Genomic DNA, 20,201 nt, shown 5'->3' on the forward strand with positions numbered 1-20,201 from the left:
AAAATGAAAGGGAAAGTAGAAGCGAGAAGCCCTGCCCTGGTGCATGCCCAGGTCAGCATTTGGGAGGGGGAGGCAGGAAGTTCAAGATCGCTTTGGGCTACAAAGTAATACTATCTTTAAAAAAAAAAAAAAAAAAAAAAAAAAAACCTGAAAGAAGAAAGCAAAACAGGCAGCTAATCTGCACTGGAGATGCAAATTTACGCTCCAGACTCTCTCTGAGCTTCAAACCCACCTTTCTCTCGGCTGCCCTGGGGTGCCTTGGATCAGACTGTGAACTAAACTTATGGCTGGGACTGTAGAGGGAGCTCAGCTAGTGGGGGTCTGGGGAGCCCTTCTTTCTTTCATCTATCTTTCTTTCTTTCTTTCTTTCTTTCTTTCTTTCTTTCTTTCTTTCTTTCTTCCTTCCTTCCTTCCTTCCTTCCTTTCTTTCTTTCTTCCTTTCTTTCTCCTTTCTTTCTTAGAATTCACTTCATTTTAGATTTATTTATTTCATGTATGTGGGTACACTGTTGCCGACTTCAGACACACCAGAAGAGGGCATTGTATCCCATTACAGATGGTTGTGAGCCACCATGTGGTTGCTGGGAATTGAACTCAGGACCTCTGGGAGAGCAGTCAGTGCTCTTAACCACTGAGCCATCTCTCCAGCCCTCACTTTTTTTTTTTTTGAGCCTTTTTTTCTTGCTTCCTGTCTCTGTCAGTGTCTTCTTTAGCTTCTAAGTCCTGTCACCACACCAGCTAAACCTTTGTGTTCCCCTGCTTGCAGGCACTATCTGTCAGTCAAGCTTCCTCAGCATCGAGGCATCAGCTGCCAGCCTCTTCTCTAGGCATCTAATGCTAACAATCTCAGCCTTTCTGGAGGAATTGCCCAACCCTAGGAGTGATGTCTGCCTTTGGGTTCCCCCTTGATGATATCTTAGGGTTATTATGTTGCCATTTTAGTTTTTCAAATTTAGTTATCCTAGTTAGCATCAGCTGTCAACCTGACACAGCCCAGAGAGTCTCCACAGGAGGCGGGGATGGGGGGCTGGGGGGTGGGGGGTGGGAGGTAGGCGGGTGGGGGGAGCGTATTGCCAGGTCTGATTGCCCTGTGGCTATGTCTATGAGGAACTGTCTCAATTGTTGGTTATAGGGGAGGGCCGACCCTGTTTCCTCCCACGTTGCTTTGGTCATGACGTCTAACAGAGCGATACAAGAACAGTAGTGAACTAGAATGCTAGTTAACAGTTCCTGCCCTAAGTCATTTCTGATAAAGCACTCATACCGTTTTAATCTCAGCACTGGTCCCTGGCATAAACTCACAAGAACCTTCAATATTGCAGTTGGTTTTTAGCACATATGTAAAAAGTTAGCCTCCATACAACATCCATTAAGAAATATGACTCACGGGGTTGGGGATTTAGCTCAGTGGTAGAGCGCTTGCCTAGGAAGCGCAAGGCCGTGGGTTCGGTCCCCAGCTCCGAAAAAAAGAACCAAAAAAAAAAAAAAAAAAAAGAAATATGACTCACTGATTGCGAAGATTGCAATCCTAGATGTGGATGTGTGTTTGGGGGTCAAGGGGTGGAATTACCTGCTAATGAGGTTAGCAAAGAGCTGAGCTCTTGCATAGGTTTACTCGCCTTGTAAGTCTGTTCCAAAGTTAAGGTCAGGAAATTATAAATACTTAGAGGTGAAGCTGTCACGGTTCTACGAATACTGGTTCTAGTGGGATCATGAAGAGTAGCAGACTTCAGAAATACCATCTATGAGAATCGAAAGGGTAGACGCAATGCCCACTCCACCCATTGTCCTATAACTCCTGTTTTATCAGGTCCCTCACATGCATTGACTCAGTGGCGTCTTGGAGGCTCCTTCTATCACACAGCTCTATGACTAAGCCAGAAGTGACTGTGTCCATGTGGCCAGTGACCCTGGAGGCTGCTCATAAGGAGCCATGTTGAGTTAGTGACCTCTTGGGAGTCGGTCTTCCTATAAATAGATATTCATGTACATCTTCTGGTGGCTCTGTGGGAAGGGTATCCTTCCTGCTTCAGTGGCAGTTGAAGAGTGGTACCCAAACTTTCCATTGGCCCTCTCAAGTGAGCAGAATGTTAAGTACCAAGTCATGGGTCTAGGCTGGTGCCTAGAAAGGCCTGGAAAGACTAAATTTGAAGCTTGTTTCCTAGGGAAATGGGCTTAGGAGCTGAAGGGGATGGGAGTGAGGGTTGGGGGAGGGGTTAATTTTTCACATAGATAGACTTCTATATTGCATGCCAAGCAAGAGCACTTTATAAAGAATGTTAACGTTGTGTTCAGCTGAGAGGTTTTAACATTTCCTACCACTGTTGATAAATCTTCTTCCCAAATGGTGCTTTAAAAAAACTTTTATTTATGATGATGATTGATGAGGATGATTTTTTGAAGTATGTGTATGTGAGTGAGAGCTTGTGAGCATGTGCCAAAGTATGTGTGTGAGTGAGGGCATGTGTGCATGTGCCACAGTGTGTGTGTGTGTGTGTGTGTGTGTGTGTGCCTGTGTGTGTGAGTGAGGGCATGTGGGCAATCTATTCGGTCACTTTTATCCTGCCACTGTAGATTTGGGGGATTGTACTCAGGTCTCCAGGTTTGCTAAGCAAGTACTTGTACCTGATCATCTCAGTGCTCCCAAATGTCACGGTTTAGGATGGAGTGCTAGCTTGATGGCTCTCTCTTTCTCTCTTTCTCCCCATCCCCCCCCCCCCCCCCCCCGCCCTCTATCTCTTCTTCTGGAAAAGGAGTTGCAGGAACTATGTTCTCCCTGGGGACCTTTGCAGTTGTCATCTGTTACCTTCACGAAGCACTTCATAAATAAGCCTCATTTGGACATGATTCTCTGTAAATCTCTATTTAATCCACCAGCCTTCCAGCCTTAGGATCACTTGGCGGAATGCGGATCGTTCATCCTCGTGATGGATGTGAGCGTGGTAGATATAATTTTCTCCTTCATAGATGGAGAAACTGAGTCCAGAGGTGTAGGATGATTGACCACAGTTTTTGCCTCTTATCAGGGCAGCCCTGGGGTTCGCCCTCCCTGAGTTAGGGCTGATGGATAGCAGGCCAGAGTTTGTTGGAGTAGACAACAGTTGGCGGCGTTAAGCTGATTATGAAACACACTCATCATGGCAGTGCTATCTCCCTCTTTTCCTCTTTGGTGTCCAAGTCACCATTTTCCTGTGGCATTTGTTCATGACGTGGTCATACACAGGCCTTTAGAACACACAGGCATACACACACACACACACACGCACGCACTTGCTCGAGCAGGTGCGTGCATAAGCACACTCACACACACACACACACACATAGGCACACACTCGTGCACACAGGCACACGCGCATATACGCAGGCAAGACAGTTTGCTCACACCTAAGTGGCAGATAAAGCTGAAGGAAGCCTGTGAATGAATCTGTAGATAAAAACGCCAGTATCTGGGCAGGTAACACCCAATGACAACAGAGCTGTGTTGACTTACACTTTTCCTTATCGTGGGGGAATCAGGTATTCGTGTAAATCAGAAAAGGATTTGATGGATGCCAGCTCATTGGTGTCTCTAGCCAATAGACAGGTTTGGTTAAACAAAATATATATTCTCCTTATCTCCAGTGGCGACTATCGCTACAGCTCCCCCCTCCCCTCTCATCCAAGCTCTCTAAAGACAAGGGCCTTATCTGGAGTTTGTAAGAGTTTCATGGCTTGCAGGCTTTGCTGAAATCACTCTGACAATGTGCAACCCAGGCCCAGCCCGAGTCATTGTGGCAGACAGATGAGCCCTGCTTATCTCTACTGTCTTGGCAATAAACCCCCTTTTCTGAAGATGCTTGTTTAGACTATCCCAGGGGAAGGCCAGGTACCAGCTCCCTCAGTGGGAGGGGTCCTGAGCTTCTACAGATGTCTGCTGAGCTGTTCAGTTTGGGAGATGCAACTCAGAAAGCAGAGATTCTCGCAGGGGTAGCTGGCTTCCCGTGACATAGACTGCAGACATGTACAGGAAGGAAAAATTCCAGAAATAATCCCTGCAGACAGGGGACGGTGGGGAAAGCAGGAAGAATTGGGCTTGGAATAAGGAAATGAGGATTGGGGCAGAGTGGGAGGAAGAGAGCAGTCAGAGGAGGGTGGGAAGCTTAAGCAGGACTCAAGGAACTAAGGGGGCTTTGTTCCGCTTGTTGGAAAAGATGCTGGCCTCAGTAGAGGTTTGTTGATGGCAGGCATGTGGCAACTGGGGGACACAGGGAGGTGCAGTCGAGAATGGGGCAAAGCTCTGTCCTCTTAGCTGCTGAGGGGTCTTCCTTGGCTATACTCTGCGTCACAAGCTCCAAAGCTGTCCTTCTAGAGCAGCCCTTGGCACAATGTTCCAAGTGTAGGAGGTACCAACTCCTCCTCTGCCCGACACGGTAAGGTAAGGCTGAAGGTAGGGGAATGTGATTTTGCCAGAAATTGGCTATTTCTCTTCATTAGTCCTCTCAGTTTTTAGAATCAAGCCAGTAGTTGGTCAGAACGAAGGTCCTGGGGGTAACCAGAGTCAGGGTACCATCTTGTGGAGACTTGCATGCCACCTCCACCTGTCCCTCCACCCGGAAGAGTATCCGTTCCATGCACCTACCACCCAATGGCAGGGATGCTTCCCTGTCCCTGAGAGATCCACATTTGTCTTGCCCTGGCTTCTACAGACCTTTCCTCCAGCAATCCAACCACAGCTTCCTCTTGTTTTCCTTCGTATTTCCCCAATGGCCATGCTTAGTGTCTTTGTGCACTCGGTGGCTCTTTACCTCTCTTCTCCAGAAGCGTAAGTTTCAATCCTTTGGCTGTTTTTAATCGTGTTGTTTCTCTTTGTGGTTGAGCCCCAGGGGTTCTTAATGTATCATTGGCACCAACCCCTTCTTAGACAATTAGTGTGCAGGCCTTGGCTCCCATTCTACCAACATGTGTTTTCACGCAGCAGTGATTAAGTGTAAAATACAACGTGATTCGTCTCTGTTTCCTGTTGTTGTTGTGCTTCTGAGGTTAATTGCTCTTTAGTTTCCATATAGGCAGTCTGGGATTGGAACACTGGTCCAGGTCGAGAGTATAAATGTTCTTGATGCTGTCAGCCTTGGCAGGAGGGGTCTCCTTCAACAGCCATGGGTCATCTTTGAGGGTCCTTGCTGACATCATTCTCTCTCTGCTTGGTCAGCCCCATCTTACATCAGTAGTATGTCTTCTTTTTTTTTTTTTCCCTCCCTTTCTCAAGGTTACACTTTCCTAGACTGTTTGGCTGCTGCCTTCCGAGGAAGGGTACTTAGGGCTGACTTTAAGTTGCTGTGGTGTTGACTGAACATCGTAAGCCATAGACCGCTTTGGGGAGAATACTGAGGACAGTAGGATCCCATGAGCGCAGATCATGGAAGAGCTGCACGTCGTCCCCGTCTTGTGTTCTCCTCTTGAGGCTGTGAGAAGGACAGGGAGGAAGAAGGTGGGGGAAGATGAGGGCTGAATCTACCCATCTGCCCCCACTTGCCAGGAGCAGACTTTTCTGGTAACATTTGGATCCAAACTCGCCTTTTCTCTTCAGGGCTGGCTCCCTTGTGTGGCTCGCAGCCTTTCTTACTTCCTGCCAGTTTCTGGTTCATGCCGTTGCTATTGTGAAAATGTCTGTTTTAACTGGGAAGTGAATCTGCCTTCCCACCCAACATTTAGAAAAAATTGGGACCTAGACGCAGCTCTGCGTCTAGCCGTAGCCTCTTCCCATGCCACGTCTCGATGGGATCCTCTCCAGATGTAGTACAGTGAGAGGGAGTTAGAGACAGACAGACAGAACTCTGCATATTCAGGCTTATATCTGCACTATCGCTGGCAGTGCCGTATTTAGCTATCTGTGTGCTTTCAGGAGTGATATTCTGTGTTTCATATCCTCCCTCCCCTCCTTCCTTCCTCCCTTCTCCATCATTCCTTCCACCATCAGACACAGCATAATCTCCCCCTTCTTAAAAAAGTGCAACCCTCTCTTGCTTACTTCACATTCTCCCTAAGAGAGAAGGAGAACAGGAACATTCCGTGAAGGGTCAGAATTGTAATTATACAGAATGTGAAATATGGCATCAAGGCCCCCCGGGGGGGGCAGCTGGGCTCCCCATGATCTTTTCTGGGCAATAGGGAAGCATTTACTGTTTTGAGGTTTGGAGGGGAAGGAGGAGGGGATGGGTCCAGGTGCCTTGCTAAGGTCTGTCAGACTTGGTGGCCAGCACTGACCCACTGACCCTTTTCCCTTTTCAATGGGCCAGAGTAAAAAGAAACTGAAAACCAAGGTGGCTTCTGAAGCGTGGAGAAGAGCAGATTTCTCTGAAATAGAGAACCCCGTAGTGAGAGAGCTGCAGGGCTATGCCGACCAGTGTGCTCCAGGTGAGGTGCTGGTGGGCTGTGCAGCTTCTCATCTCTGTACAGGGACACTTGGGACAGCACTTCTATCGAGAAAAGACATTCGTTGGGCATCATGATTCTGGGCATGCAAGGGGAAGGTTGCATCTGACAATGACCTCACTAGCGATATCACATGGCGGGAGACAAGAAGCCTGTGTCTATTTCTGTGACTATTCTCACACAGCCACCAGTGTTCAGTCATGGGGCGGGGGGTGCTCTACCCTATGGGCTCCTCTAATGATCACTTGCCAGGAGCCTCACTTCAAGCACCACAGTCAGATTACGGTCCATCTTCCCAAGACTGCCGACAGATAGCTCTGAAGAATAAACCCTTGCAGACTTTCTGGGGGCAACCATTTTCAGACCATGGTATGGAAGGCTTTTGGGGACTAGAGAACAGACTGATCAACCATATTTCCAGAGAACCAGGCTGTGGAAAGAGGGGCGAGTGGTCCACGAGACAGGCATTCAGTGAAGGGCACGGTGCATAGGGAGGGGACTGGGGCAACTCTGGACAGTTTCAAGAGTCAAGGTGACCAGAAGTCAGGTAAGAGATGGGATGAGGTGGGACTCTAGACTCTGTGAGGTGACTTCTCCCAACAGGAAGTCCTCGAGGACTGGCCCTGCAGCACCACCTTGCAAGCTTGGCAGGGCATCTTGGGTGTCTCTTTATAAATAGGTGAAAGGTGACCTTTCCACTTCTGAACTAGGAAACAGGACCTCTCCCAACGTCTACTTTGAAAATCGAACACGAAAGGCCAGTGGGCGATCCTTCTCTTTCTAATTCTATCCTTTTATGGGGCCCTAAACAAGGATAGAAGGGAATTAATAAAAAAGGTGGAGCCAAGACAAACAGCAGAGTCCTTGCCCATGTGGCACCCACGGTCTAAAGGTGTGAGTGTTGCAATCCAGGGCTGCTGTGCTCAGGCAGGTGGGAGGAGCTACCCCAGGCAGGCACCCGAGGTGATGAGGGACACAGACGGGCCGGTGGGCTCTACCCTCAGGAGTGATGGACAGATGGGGGTCTCTGGGACAGTGCAGGGAGATGGGGTGATGCCAGATGGTGTAGATGAGGTTGGGCAAGCCTGAGGGAAGCAGAGGTGAGGCACTGGAGCTGGCATCCTTGGTTCTATAGGAGAAGAGGGCAGGGTGGAGGGAGCAGAGTGTACTTAAAGCCACGGTGGTCACTGGCCAGCCCTGTGCCGCAGCTGACACCAGCGTCCAGGAAGTGGCTGTAGGTTCAGGAGTTCTCAGGGAACCACCCTGATAGGTAGGGTTGAGTTCCTCTGTGAGGGCAGAGACCCCAAAGAAGTTAGTGAAAAGTAATGTAAGTCTTGGGAAACCTTAGCAAAGCTTGGACAGGTAGAATGAGACTAGGCTCCTCCTGTGACAAGTTCCGGGAAAAGGCATTCTGTGGGACAGAGGAGGGCTATTCTACAGAGGAGCAGGGGAGGGTGGACTTGTGCTTACCTGAGGAAGGCAGCCAGCACTATGTCCCTTCACAGAGATGATTCACCAGGTCGCCTTACTTTGTTCAAGAAGTTTCCTTAGCTCTAGAAATTCAGACTTGAAGACATCATACCAAGTGAGACAACCTACCCACAGTAAGATAAATGAAGCCAACGTAACGGCACACACTTGTAATCTCAATAAGTCAGGAGACTGAGGGTAGTGGTTTGAATGAGAATGAGCCCCATAGACTCATGTGTTTGAATGCTTGGTCCCCAGTGGGTGAAACTGTTTGGGAAGGATTAGAAGATGTGGCCTTGTTGAAGGAGATTTCCAATTTGCTCTCTTGATCTTATGTTTGTATCTTAAGATATAAGCTCTTAGGGCTGGAGAGATGGCTCAGCGGTTAAGAGCACCCGACTACTCTTCCAGAGGTCCTGAGTTCAAATCCCAGCAACCACGTGGTGGCTCACAACCATCTATAAATGAGATCTGATGTCCTCTTCTGGTGTGTCTGAAGACAGCTACAGTGTACTCATATATAGTAAATAAATAAATCTAAAAAAAAGGATTTAAGCTCTTAGCTACTTCTCTAGTACCGTGACTGCTGGTCTACTACTAAGATGGTCATTGAGTCTAATTGTCTGAAACTGTAAGCCTTCAAGAAACTCTCTCTTCTATAAGTTGCCTTGGTCATGGTGTCTTATTACAGTAGTAGAAAAGTAACTGAGATGCAGAGATAGGAAGAGTTGCAGGTTGAGGCCAGTCTGAGATACAAAATCCTTACCGAGAGAGGAAGGGAGGGAATTATAGATCACTAAACTCATAAAACCAAATAGAATACTGTGTTCCCAAATTAGAGAATGGATAGTTGGTATTTTCTTTTCATTTTTAATCAAAATATTATATCATTTAGCCCTCCTCCATTCAGCCACTCCCATGCCCTTTCAAATTCATGGCCTCCTTTTCTTTAATTATTAGTGTTACACACACACACACACACACACACACACACACACACACACACACGCGCGCGCGCGCGCGCGCACACACACACATTATAAAAAATACATAAAATATACAAATACTGTGGAGTCTGTTTACTGTGGCTTATATGTATATGCTTTTAGGGCTGACCACTGTGTTTTGGATAATGAATTAGGGTGCTCATTCCTGGGGAAGACTAATACTGCCTCTCTCAGCAGTAATTAATTGCTTAGTCTGGGGTGGGTGAGGTCTCATGAAATTCCCATCATCCATGTTGGCACGTCATCAGATACTATTACTGCTCAGGTCTTGCTTAAGCAGCGGTGTTGTTGAGAGTTTTTGCATGTAGCTTCCCTGTCACAAATAGACCTTCAGTCCAGCAGCAGACTTCCTGGCCCTTGCTTACTTACTCTTGCCTCCCCTTTTCTGTGATGCTTTCTGGACAGTAGGTGTAGGAATTGTGTTGAATCAGCTAGAAATGGGTGCTCCACAGTCAGTTATCCCTGAATTTTGGCCATTTTTTTCCTAGACATAGTTTTTGTATGTAGCCCTGGCTGTCCTGGAATTCATTCTGTAGACCAGGCTGGCCTCAAAGTTAGAGGTCCTCTTGTCTCTGCCTCCAAAATGCTGGGATTAAAGGCGTGTGCCTCTATGCCAGGCAAAAGAGAAGCTTCTTTGATGAGGGTTGGATGGTATACTTCTCTGTGGGTATGAGAAGTCCTTAGAGGGCAATTAGAAATTATACTGGTTTAAGGAAGTGATACTAGTAGGATCTTCTCTAAGATCCATAACCTTACTAGTTACAGGTATTTGGCTAGGTTTCCATTACATGACATGGTTTTCCTCTAACTTAGTGAGCGTTAAGTCCATTTAGACAGCAGTTGGTTGCTGCCAAGATGTAAGCACCATGATTGCACCTTTTGGGATATCTTGCCATAATAGTCACTGTGGTGGTTCACACTCATCACAGTTATGGGGGACTATTGATCACTTTCTTCCCTTGGTGGCTTGCATGGAACCGTCTGATACTATGAAAGCTAGTCTTCAGGGAGGAGGTTTTCGGGACAGATCCAGCTTGAATCCTCTGAGTCTTATGTCCAAAGTGTGTGCGATATTTAACAACAGGCAATAGAGACTTACCTTCAACTTCTGGGAAGCAACAGCAATAGTCTGTATTATTTTAAAAGTCTCTTGGATTACCCTGACCAATACCTCAAAAGGAGGTTTTTCATGCCTTGTGCTGGTTTGTTTATTTGTTTGTTTCAGATAGCCTATGGCTCTTCCGGGGAGCATTATGGTCCAAGTGGCATAATTTTATTTAAATTATGTACATATGTATATGTAGTGATGTTCTGGAATTTTGGTTTCTTTAAAAACACAGAAATATTATAAGCATATGTTTTTGTTTTAATCCCAGGTTTGTGCTGTGGTGCTGCTTCAACTGTCTGCAGTATCAGACTATGATTTGCCTCATGCTCAAGCAGAGGCATGGCTTTGCCAGCTGCAGATAATTTCTGTGATTGGGTGACATTTGGAACTCTGGGAACTTTTCAGAGGATGTATAAATGTTAGGGCTTCGAGAGGCAGGGTTGGTAGTTGGTGGTCTTTTAGGGAGGTTGGTTGTGGTTTGTTGGTAGTTGTGCTTAAAGAAGAAACAAGAAGAAAGAAATTAGGTTCAGGGATTTTCCTATTTCTTCTCTCCCTTCAATCCTTCTTTCTGTACAGGGGGATACAGGTGAGAACAAAAAGAATCCACAAAATAGCAAAGACAAGCTACAAGTGGCATCTCAATGTGGAGCTCAGAAGTTAAGACTCAACATGGGAAATCTGATTTCAAATGCTGTAGAGGAAATGGTAAGTAATTAAGAAATGGCTTTTTTTTCAAATGGCCAGCAAAAAATTGTTTCAGTTTCTATCATTGGGATATCTCTTGCTTTGTTCCAGAGGGGATTTTCTTATTTTTCTTTTCTTTCTTTGTATATTCTGTTCCAAAAAATGTTGGAAGAATAGCTAAGCATTTGGAAAAATTGCAAGTAGAAATGGAGGGGATTGAGAACTGAAAAATGGCTGAAATGGGAAAATGAAAGGTTTCACACTACTTTCTCTTCTCTGAAAGGGTTGCAGAGTTGGCAGTGCTGCTGAAGAGGTTGCAGGCAGAAGTGGAAGCTCTTGGGAGTCAAGAAAAGAGAGAGCAAAAAGGCTCAGTGCCAGTGACTGAGCAAGAGAACAAGAACAGGAGTTTTCTGCAGGAGGAAAGAAGGAAAGAAACTGTGCTGGAGGGCAGTCAGGTTAGAGAAAAGCTGAAAAAAATGGGAGGACAATTTGACGAAATAGCCAGTTTCAAGAGAGAGGGTTAATCTCAAACCAATCTTGCAGCCAGTGTGGGAGGAGGAGTGGCCCTGGGTTATGAGCTCACCATCAGCTTTCCTAGTAGTCAGCCTATGCCTGCTAATGGCACGGAACAAAGTTATAATGAGATAGAACGGTGTACTACAGAAATCATAGACCTAAGGCATTTTAAAGAGGCTATGGTTTCATATGAGCTGCACTCGCCTTATGTGAAACAAATTCTAAATAACTGGGTACTCAAATTAGGATTTTTTTTTTTTTGGTTCTTTTTTTCGGAGCTGGGGACCGAACCCAGGGCCTTGTGCTTCCTAGGTAAGTGCTCTACCACTGAGCTAAATCCCCAGCCCCCTCAAATTAGGATTAATTATTCCCCAAGACTGAAGGGGATTGGTAACAGCTGTATTAGAAGCCAGTCTCCAGTTGCAGTGGTTAACATGGTGAAGGGAAGAAGTCTCAAATATTGAACAATGAAAAATGTGAGAGGCATGAATATAGTAAAAGATTAGTTACTGGGTGAAAGGCAGTAGTTTGATATACAAGAACAGATTCAATTTGATGCAGTTATTATAAAACAATGTTGCTCGGTGGCTTTAAGAGTTTGAGACAAAGTTGAGGACCCTAGGAAAAAGCCCACTTTGTTTACAAAGATTATATAAGGCTCTGGAGAAACCTTCACTGATTTTTTCTTTTTTTTTTGCAAAAATTTGTCTTAGCAGTGAACAAAGTCATATCAGACCTTGTCATAAGGCAGTTATTTATAGAGACCTTTGGTGTTTGAAAATGCAAATACTGAATGTAAAAAAGGTATTAGACCATAAAGGTGACAAGAAGCACCTATGGACAAATGGATAAGCGATAAAGCTGGTATTGGTTCTAATGTGTATCATGCTAATAAGTCAAGCACTAGGTAGAAATCTCTGAAATCAAAATTCCCTGTACTTCAATTGTGGGAAATACAGTCATTGGCAAAGAAACTGTGACCAAATCAAAAGCCTCATATCTCAAAATATTCAGTGTGTTAACTGCACGAAATACAGTACTTTGTGCCCCCAAAATTGAACAAGCCATCTCTAAAGGCACTGGTTTCCCTGAATCTCAAACAGAGAAAACGCCTACGCTCCCTGGGATGTGTATGGAATGTAGTAAAGGTTGTGATTGGATTCAGGAATGCAGACCCAAAAGAGATAGTCAAGGTAATTTCTCACCATCGGGAAGTGGCCTTTTCTGAATGCTCAGGAGGAAGGAACAACAGTAGCTGAGAGACACTGCTACAGAAAAAACTGTGGAATTATACCGTCCTGTGTACTAAAGGTGTGTTAGGATCAGAATGGAAGCCAGCTAAAGTTTTGCATTGGGAACACGGATTTGCTTGTATATCTATCGGAAATGAAAAGCTATGGATACCATCAAAAGTGATAAATTTTAGAATTAGAAAATTAGAATTAAGCAGGAGAGGTCTCATGGAAATCTTAGTCGCTGACCTGAGAAGTGCTTATTTCATTGAAAATGTCTCTTTATAATTTCCCAGTGCACACAGCACAATTAATGACTTAAAACAGAAGGGGTAGAGGGTGGGGAAAATATAGTGAGAATTCTAGAATTTTGGTTTCTTTAAAACCACAGAACTATTATTTTTATCCCAGGTGTGGGGATTACCCACAGCAGCTGACTATGATTTACCTTGTGGTTTAGCACTGGCGTGGTTTTCTAGCTGAGATAGTTCCTACAGTTGTGTGACATTTGGAATTCTGGGAACTTGTCAGAGAGTATATAAATGCTAGGGCCCTGAGAGGTGAGTTTGCTGGTCATTGGTCATTTAGAGAGGTTGGTTGTGGTTTGTTAGTAGTTGCACTCAAAGAAGAAATAAGAAGAAAGAAATTAGACTCAGTGATCTCTATTTCACTCTCTCTCTCTCTCTCTCTCTCTCTCTCTCTCTCTCTCTCTCTCTCTCTCTCCTTCTTTCCTATCTAGTGATATGGGGTGAAACATGGTGGGGGGAGGACCCTGAGGGTATGCCTACAGTACCCTCAGGTATTTCTGAGTAGGAAAAAGAAGAGCTCACAAAGTAGTAAAGACCAGCTTCATGTATACACATACCCTCATATATGATTTTACGTAAATACAAATTAACAGGACTCCATTTATACTGTTCAAGCATCCTTAATGTTATTGGTGCCTAATGGGGACAGATGGAAGGTTTTGGAGCTAGATGGTGGCAATATTTCTACAATAATGCCAGGGTACTTGCTGCCATAGAATCACATGCTCTAAAAGTGGCTTAAAATGGTCTTCGGAAATGGTTCATTTCTTAAGAGCACTGGCTGTCCTTCCAGAAGACCTAGGTTTGATTCCCAGCACCCACATGGCAGATCACAACTATATGCACCTCCAGGGGATCTGGTGCCATCTCTGGCCTCCATGGACATAGCATACAGATATACACACAGGCAAAACACCTATACACATCAATTAGAATAAGATAAATAAAAGTGGTTAAAATGACTGTTTTAAAATTACATTTATTTATTTATTCATTTGCATAGGGTGTGTGTGTGTGTGTGTGTGTGTGTGTGTGTGTGTGTGTGTGTGTGTATAGAAGGATGGTAAATGGATGGATGTATGGGTAGATGGATGATTGTTGACTGGAAGCCAGGCATCCTGTTACCATGGAACATAAAGCTAGATAATCCATTGTTTCTACATTTTCTCCCCAGAGTAATAGTCTCCCCACTAGAGCCTGCTCACTTCAGGGGGAAGGGAGAAAGCTGCTATAGGATTCAGCCTTCCCAGGGCCTTCTGAGTCACAGCAAAGAGGAACCTGCAGCAGGTTCAGTTCTCAACCAGCCAGGTGTTGTGCAGAGCCCAACACATGTGTAGCCACCCACATGCTTCAAAGACAGGAGACTTCGCATCCTGATCTGCACAATGATATTAGTATATTGTAGGCATACCCTCAGGGTCTCAAGAGTTTGGAATGTAAAATGCCACCATGAGGACTTGGGATGTAATCCAGCTGGTAACATGCTTACCTACCGTGCACAAGCGCTACAATCTTCAGTACCACGTAAAGTTGGTGTGGTGGTATGCGTCTGCAATCCAAGCACTTTGGAGATGGGGGTAGGAGGATCAGAAGTTCAGTGTCATCCTCAGCTATGTAGAAACTCAAGGTAAACATGCAATGTGTGAGCCTTTGCCTGAAACCAAACAAAACACTCCAAAACGCAACAATGCATGAGGTAGAGGCGTGGTCTGAGGATGACATCGCTAGATGTCATGGATACATGAACATCGTGGAGTAGTTACCTAGATGGCACAGGTCAGTTGCTTGACGTGGCATTTTGAGTTACACAAGCAATAGGTGTATTCATACCCGCTTCATCCCAGGCAAAAGAGGAAGGTATGGCATTAAGTTGTTACGACCATTAAAATGTCACCAAGCCATTGTGATCTGGCACATCCACTGTCGTGTGAATTGTATATGAGTCATGGCATTTGACACCCAGGCACGTAGCAGGCACTGGCTCTCTCTTATCTCCCCTGCACCCAGCCAGTGTTTCTTGTTGGTAAAGTGTCGGAAATGCACACAGAATTCCTTTCTTTCCCTCAGGATTTTAAGAAGAGGGCGGATGTCCTTCAGCCTTGGAATCTTGGCACAGATTAGACATCTTCCTGGGGCCTCTTAGACCTAAATCCCTGTTCTTTCCAGGATGGCCTTCATGTGTGGGGAGCCTCTTTGGAACTGGCTTATAACTATTGCTGCAAACCCCTAGCTTACTGATGGGCAGAGCTATTTTAGCAAATCACCCATAGGTGTGGAAGTCTCTGACAGCCATGACCATGCCACTCTCACCGAGTGGCGGCCAGGATCAGTGGTCATCAGCGGCCATACTGGGCCAGGACAGGTGCCCTGGCCCAGGCTTAAGGGGCAGGGTGACCTCCAACCAGTTCTGTGCCAGAAGCCAAATGAGACGTGGCAGGAAGTATTAAATCATCTAGATGTTTATTTTCTATGACATGAAACATCTGGTCTCTAGGAGTCATGTGGGAATTGGGAGTGCTGGAGGGGTAATACCTCTCAAGGTTGGGCTTGGCCCCCTGTTGCTGGAATCAGTCAAGAGACACTGGGAGCTGGAGGGAGGTTTGAGGATCTGGAATCTGGGTCCAGAAAGAATCTTCTCAGATGGTTGGTATAGATTCCCTCCAGAGTGACACGGAGAAGGCTCTCTTCCTAGGGTGAGGAGGGGACAAGTGGAAGGCCGACCAAGGCAAGAATCTGATTGGTGGAGGGGCCAGTGGAGCAGACCAGGAAGGACCCAGAGTTTGTTCTTCCTGGAGCAGATGAAATGGTTTGCAGCAGGGTAGTTAGAGGTTCCCATTGCCTCCCCTGTGAAGTGGAAAGGCTCTTGGTCCCTCTAGTTTCTTCAACATGTGACTGAATCCCTTAACTCAAGCCCTGGATGGGGCTCTGTGGCATCCCTCCCACCCCCGCCAGCATCCTCTGTGCAGATGTCACTGGGCCCTGGGTCCATTAGCTTTGGCTCCTTCCAGGTTTTTGTTTGTTTGTTTTGTTTTTGTTTTTTGTTCCAGTAAGCTGCTGTTCCCTCTGCAGCCTGTCAACAGCACCATTTTCCTCTGTATCTCATAGCATCAAGACAAGGCTTATGGGTGTCCAAGGTCAGGGCAAAGAAAGGGGACGTCTGCCTCTCAGAGCAAGGTGGCTGCTCGGTGAGCACACTTGTTTGCTCGTTTGTGTTTATTCAGTTGTTTAGAGTTAGGCTCTCAAGTGTTTTTAGTACACTCTTGAAGTTCTGATTCTTCTGCCTGCACCTTCTCAGTGCTGGGACTGCAGGTGTGTACACCACGGGGGTTTCTGCAGTACTGGGGACGGAGCACTTCATGCACATAGGCAAGCTCTCTCCCAACTGAGTTACATCCCCAGTCCAGAGAGTGTATTTACATGGAGTACCAGCCGGCCGTGCTAATCCTGTGGTTCCTTGGCCACTGCAGGGAGTTTTGCACAGAGTCCCTCCAGCTGCGAGCTGTCTTTTCTTTCTTTAGCACTCTGGCTGTCCTTACTCCTCCCTGCTCTTTATCTCCTCCTGGCTAGGTTGCCTAGAAACTCCAAATTCCTTCCACTTTATTATATACTCTGCTCTGCACTTGGCTGCTGCAGCCTCCACAAGCCAAGGCTAGGGAGGGAAAAAGAGACCCAGAAGGTGATTTGGAGAAGAAAGAGAGATAACAGAGGTGGTACTGGAGACTGGAAAGAGCTACTTAGACCAGGAGCTGCTTCCCATGTGCCTGACATAGGTTGGCTGCTAGGACAAATGTGGGCTGGAACACTTGGTAGGACCCTTGGGAGTAGAAGCACTAGGAATAAGGCAGAATGGGCTTTCATCGTCCCTGGGGTGTGTAGCAGGATGATGGCCTTGGGGCGATGCTTGGAGTTTAGTGTGAAGGCCAAGGCCCTGAGTGGGTTGAAAGCTCTACCTCTGGTATGCGGACAGAGGTTGGTGTCACAGTTATGTTCTGGGTCTGGGACTGGAGGTGAGGATGCCTCATAGCTCTCCAGTGAAGAGTTTAGGCTCTAGGTTGAACTGTCGGTTCCCAGATTCTCGCTGTCCATTTCACCGTCCATTTAGTTGTGTTCCTTTAAAGGGGGAGGACAACGATGATCGGCCTTAGGGATTCCTGCAAGGATTCAAGGAGACACTGTAGGACCCGAATGAGTGGGGTGTACACTCAGTGCTCAACAGAACTGAGCTGTTACTTTACAGATATCCTGACTGGGAGAGTGCACAGCTGCTAGGGGGGTGATGCATGTAACGTCCCTAAGGAAATGAATCTGGCTGCTTCTCACTGCTTCACTTCTGTTCTCTTCCCAAGGACACTCCGGCTCCATTTGTCTCAGTCCTGCCTCAAACTCGTTCCCTTTGTCTCACCCTCTCCCAGCACATGGCTAAGGGGAACACCTGTGTCAGTTCCGGGGACCTGGTTCAGCAACATTCTGTTCCAGAGTCTGGGATAGAGTCAGCAAGGAAGACCTTGTCAGAGAAGTTTTGGGATGGCTCAGCAGGACAGCATCCTGACAATCCTGACACATTATTTTTATGTGTGTGAGTGTCTGCATGTGTGCATGTGTGCCACATATGTGCAGTGTCTTTGCAGGCCAGAAGACAGCAGAGGATTCCCAGGAGCATGGTGATTGTGAGCCACCGTGTGGGTTCTGGGAACTGAACTCAGGTCCTCTGCAAGAGCAGCATGTTATTTTAACCACTGAACCATCTCTCTAACCCCCTTTAATTATTTTTTAAAGGTTTATGTTACTATTGATGTATGTGTGTGATGGTTTGTGTAGGCTTGGTCCAGGGAGTGGCACTATTAAAAGGCATGGCCCTGTTGGAGTAGGTGTGTCACTGTGGTGTGGGCTATAAGACCCTCATTCTAGCTGCCTGGAAGCCAGTATTCTGCTAGCAGCTTTCAGATGAAGATAGAGAATTCTCAGCTCCTCTTGTACCATGTCTGCCTGGATGTTGCCATGCTCCTGCCTTGATGATAATGGACTGAACATCTGAACCTATAAGCCAGCCCCAATTAAATATTGTCCTTTATAGGAGTAGCCTTGGTCATGGTGTCTGTTCACAGCAGTAAAACCCTAACTAAGACAATGTGTATAATTCTGTGTGTGTATGCCTGTATGTGCTGGTGCATGCATGTGCGTGATTGTGTGTGTGTGTGTGTGTGTGTGTGTGTGTGTGTGTGTGTGTGTATGTACATGCATGATAGAAGGTCAGAAGAGGGAGTCAGATACCTTGGTGCCAGAATTACAGGTGGGGGTGAGCTGCCTGATGTGTTCCTTGATCTTTTTCTCCTTCTGCTAAGAAGATGTTCAATGCCCAAGTTCATAGTGGTGAGCTTGCTGTCTGCTGTGAGAAAACTGGCTGACTCCCACCTTGGGAAGGCTTGCAGAAACAGTCAAAGCTGCTGCAGTAATGCAAAAGTAGTAACAGTAGCAGTAACATTGGCAGTAACAGCAGCAGTGTTGTCAATGGAGGTAACCAGCATTAGTGTCAAATGAAGTAATAGCAGCAATTAGATCCATGGTTGTAAAGTATCTGTAATGAAGGTAGTTTAGCTGACACTGAGAACCTCACATGTATAAGACCTCACATGGATAAGCCCAGGGCTAGTGGTTGAGAGCAAGTTCATGCAAATGCAGGTTGGAACCCAGCCTTGATAGTTAGCTAGCTCCATAGCCTTGGTCAAGTTGCTTAAAGCCTCTGCATTCCACATTTCTGCAAATAAGGTATAGAGGTGGCCAAGAAGCCTAAGAAAGGTGCTGCATTTCACTGATTATTTGGGGGATGAAAATTAAAACTGCAAATGCACAAATGGGGGTACACCATGCCCATTTGTACATACTAAAGCCAGAAGTGAGTAGACAAATCTGAACCCCAGGCAGTGTTGACGGGAAGACGAAATGGTACAACTGCTTTGGAAAACTGATGAGAGTTCCTTAAATAGTAAGTCAGGGCAGGGAAATGGCTCAGTCAGTAAAGTGCTTGTCTTGTAAGCCTGAGGACATGAGTTCAATTCCTAGAACTGATTTTTTTTTTTTTTTGGTTCTTTTTTTCGGAGCTGGGGACTGAACCCAGGGCCTTGCGCTTCCTAGGTAAGCGCTCTACCACTGAGCTAAGTCCCCAGCCCCAGAACTGATGTTTTTTAAAGAAGGAAAAGAAAATGAAAAAGCCAGGTACGGTGATGCACGCTTGTGATCTTGGTGCAGGGAGGTAGAGACACGTAGGTCCCCAGGGTTCACTGTCTAGTCAGCCTGCCCTACTTGATGAGCTCCAGGTCAGTAAAAAATGATGGGTGGTGTCTGACACATGTAGTTAGGTGCATGCACACCCACACGTACACATGTTCTCTTACACTGACAACCAGATACACAAATACAAAAATAGTAAACTTAGAACTGTCATTTGACCAAACAGCTGGCTGGGTCTGTGTCCAAAAGAATTGAAAGCAGAGTCTTGAAGAGGCTTTGACGCCATTTTCACAGCAGCATTGTCCCCGATAGCCAAGTCAAGTACCCAAGAATGGTTGATTGAGAGGCAAACAAAACATTCTACATCATGGCCTGTTTCTAGCTTTGTAGGGAGGAAGGAAACTCAGGCACATGCTCACCATGGACAAATCTCGATACTGTGCTAAGTGACATACACCAGTCACAAGGGGATAAGTACTGTGTAGGTCCACTTATGTGATGTCCTTAAAGCTATTAGTTCAGAGAGATGAAGTAGAATGGGGATTGGCAGGACCCGGAGGAGTTAATTTCCAGTTGGCAGCACTGTGGCAGCATAGTGGGGGAGGGGGATGGCTGTGTAGCATTGGCTACGCCTGTAGAGCTCATGAGCTTTCTGTGTGAATGGTTTACATGGTGTAACATAGACATATGCCTTAGCATAGCTTTTAAAGGGGGAATAGAAAGTGCTCATTTTGTTTCCTTGCATCTAAAATTGGGGGAAAGCCCCAATTGCTCCCCCTAGCTGGGGTTTACTTTGGGAACACATCTGACATCCTCAGAAGTGTGCCAGATGTGACTCTCATTAGAGATATGGCTCATACTCTACCTCTGCCACCAGTGCCTTGGATGCTCACCCTGAGCCCTACCTTAACCCCTCTTGGGCCTTGGTTTCCTCATTCAGGAAAGAGGTAGAGGGAGACGCACCCGCCCCTTTCCCCTCGCCTGGCTGGTGAGCACAGGTGTCACTCTTCCCAGAGAGGTGCTGATGTGGTGTGGGTGGTATGGGAAAACTGCAGCAATTGGCCTTGGCTCCCCAGCCACAGAGGCTTGCCCAGGCCAGGAGCATTGTCCTCGGAGGCTTGTGAAGAATGTGTGTGAGCACACATGAATGCACCCCAGTAGCAACCTGTCCCTGAGGTCGTGTGTCCATGTGCATGGGTCAGTGGAGAAAGGAGCCTGTAGCTGAGGAGCTCTGGCT

The 20,201-nt window shown here is 46.4% G+C and overlaps 1 long non-coding RNA gene across 1 annotated transcript in view; it reads left to right on the plus strand.

Moving 5' to 3' along the window:
• Window positions 1-9,049: 9,049 nt before the first annotated feature.
• Window positions 9,050-20,201, plus strand: part of LOC120097012 (uncharacterized) — a 37,327-nt gene continuing 26,175 nt past the window's right edge. Inside the window, exon 1 of the long non-coding RNA XR_005494032.2 lies at window positions 9,050-10,701. This is a non-coding gene — a long non-coding RNA (uncharacterized LOC120097012). The remainder of the gene's footprint in view (window positions 10,702-20,201) is intronic.

Source organism: Rattus norvegicus, chromosome 15 (assembly GCF_036323735.1).
Source record: "Rattus norvegicus strain BN/NHsdMcwi chromosome 15, GRCr8, whole genome shotgun sequence".
In the NCBI taxonomy this organism is placed as follows: Eukaryota; Metazoa; Chordata; class Mammalia; order Rodentia; family Muridae; genus Rattus; species Rattus norvegicus.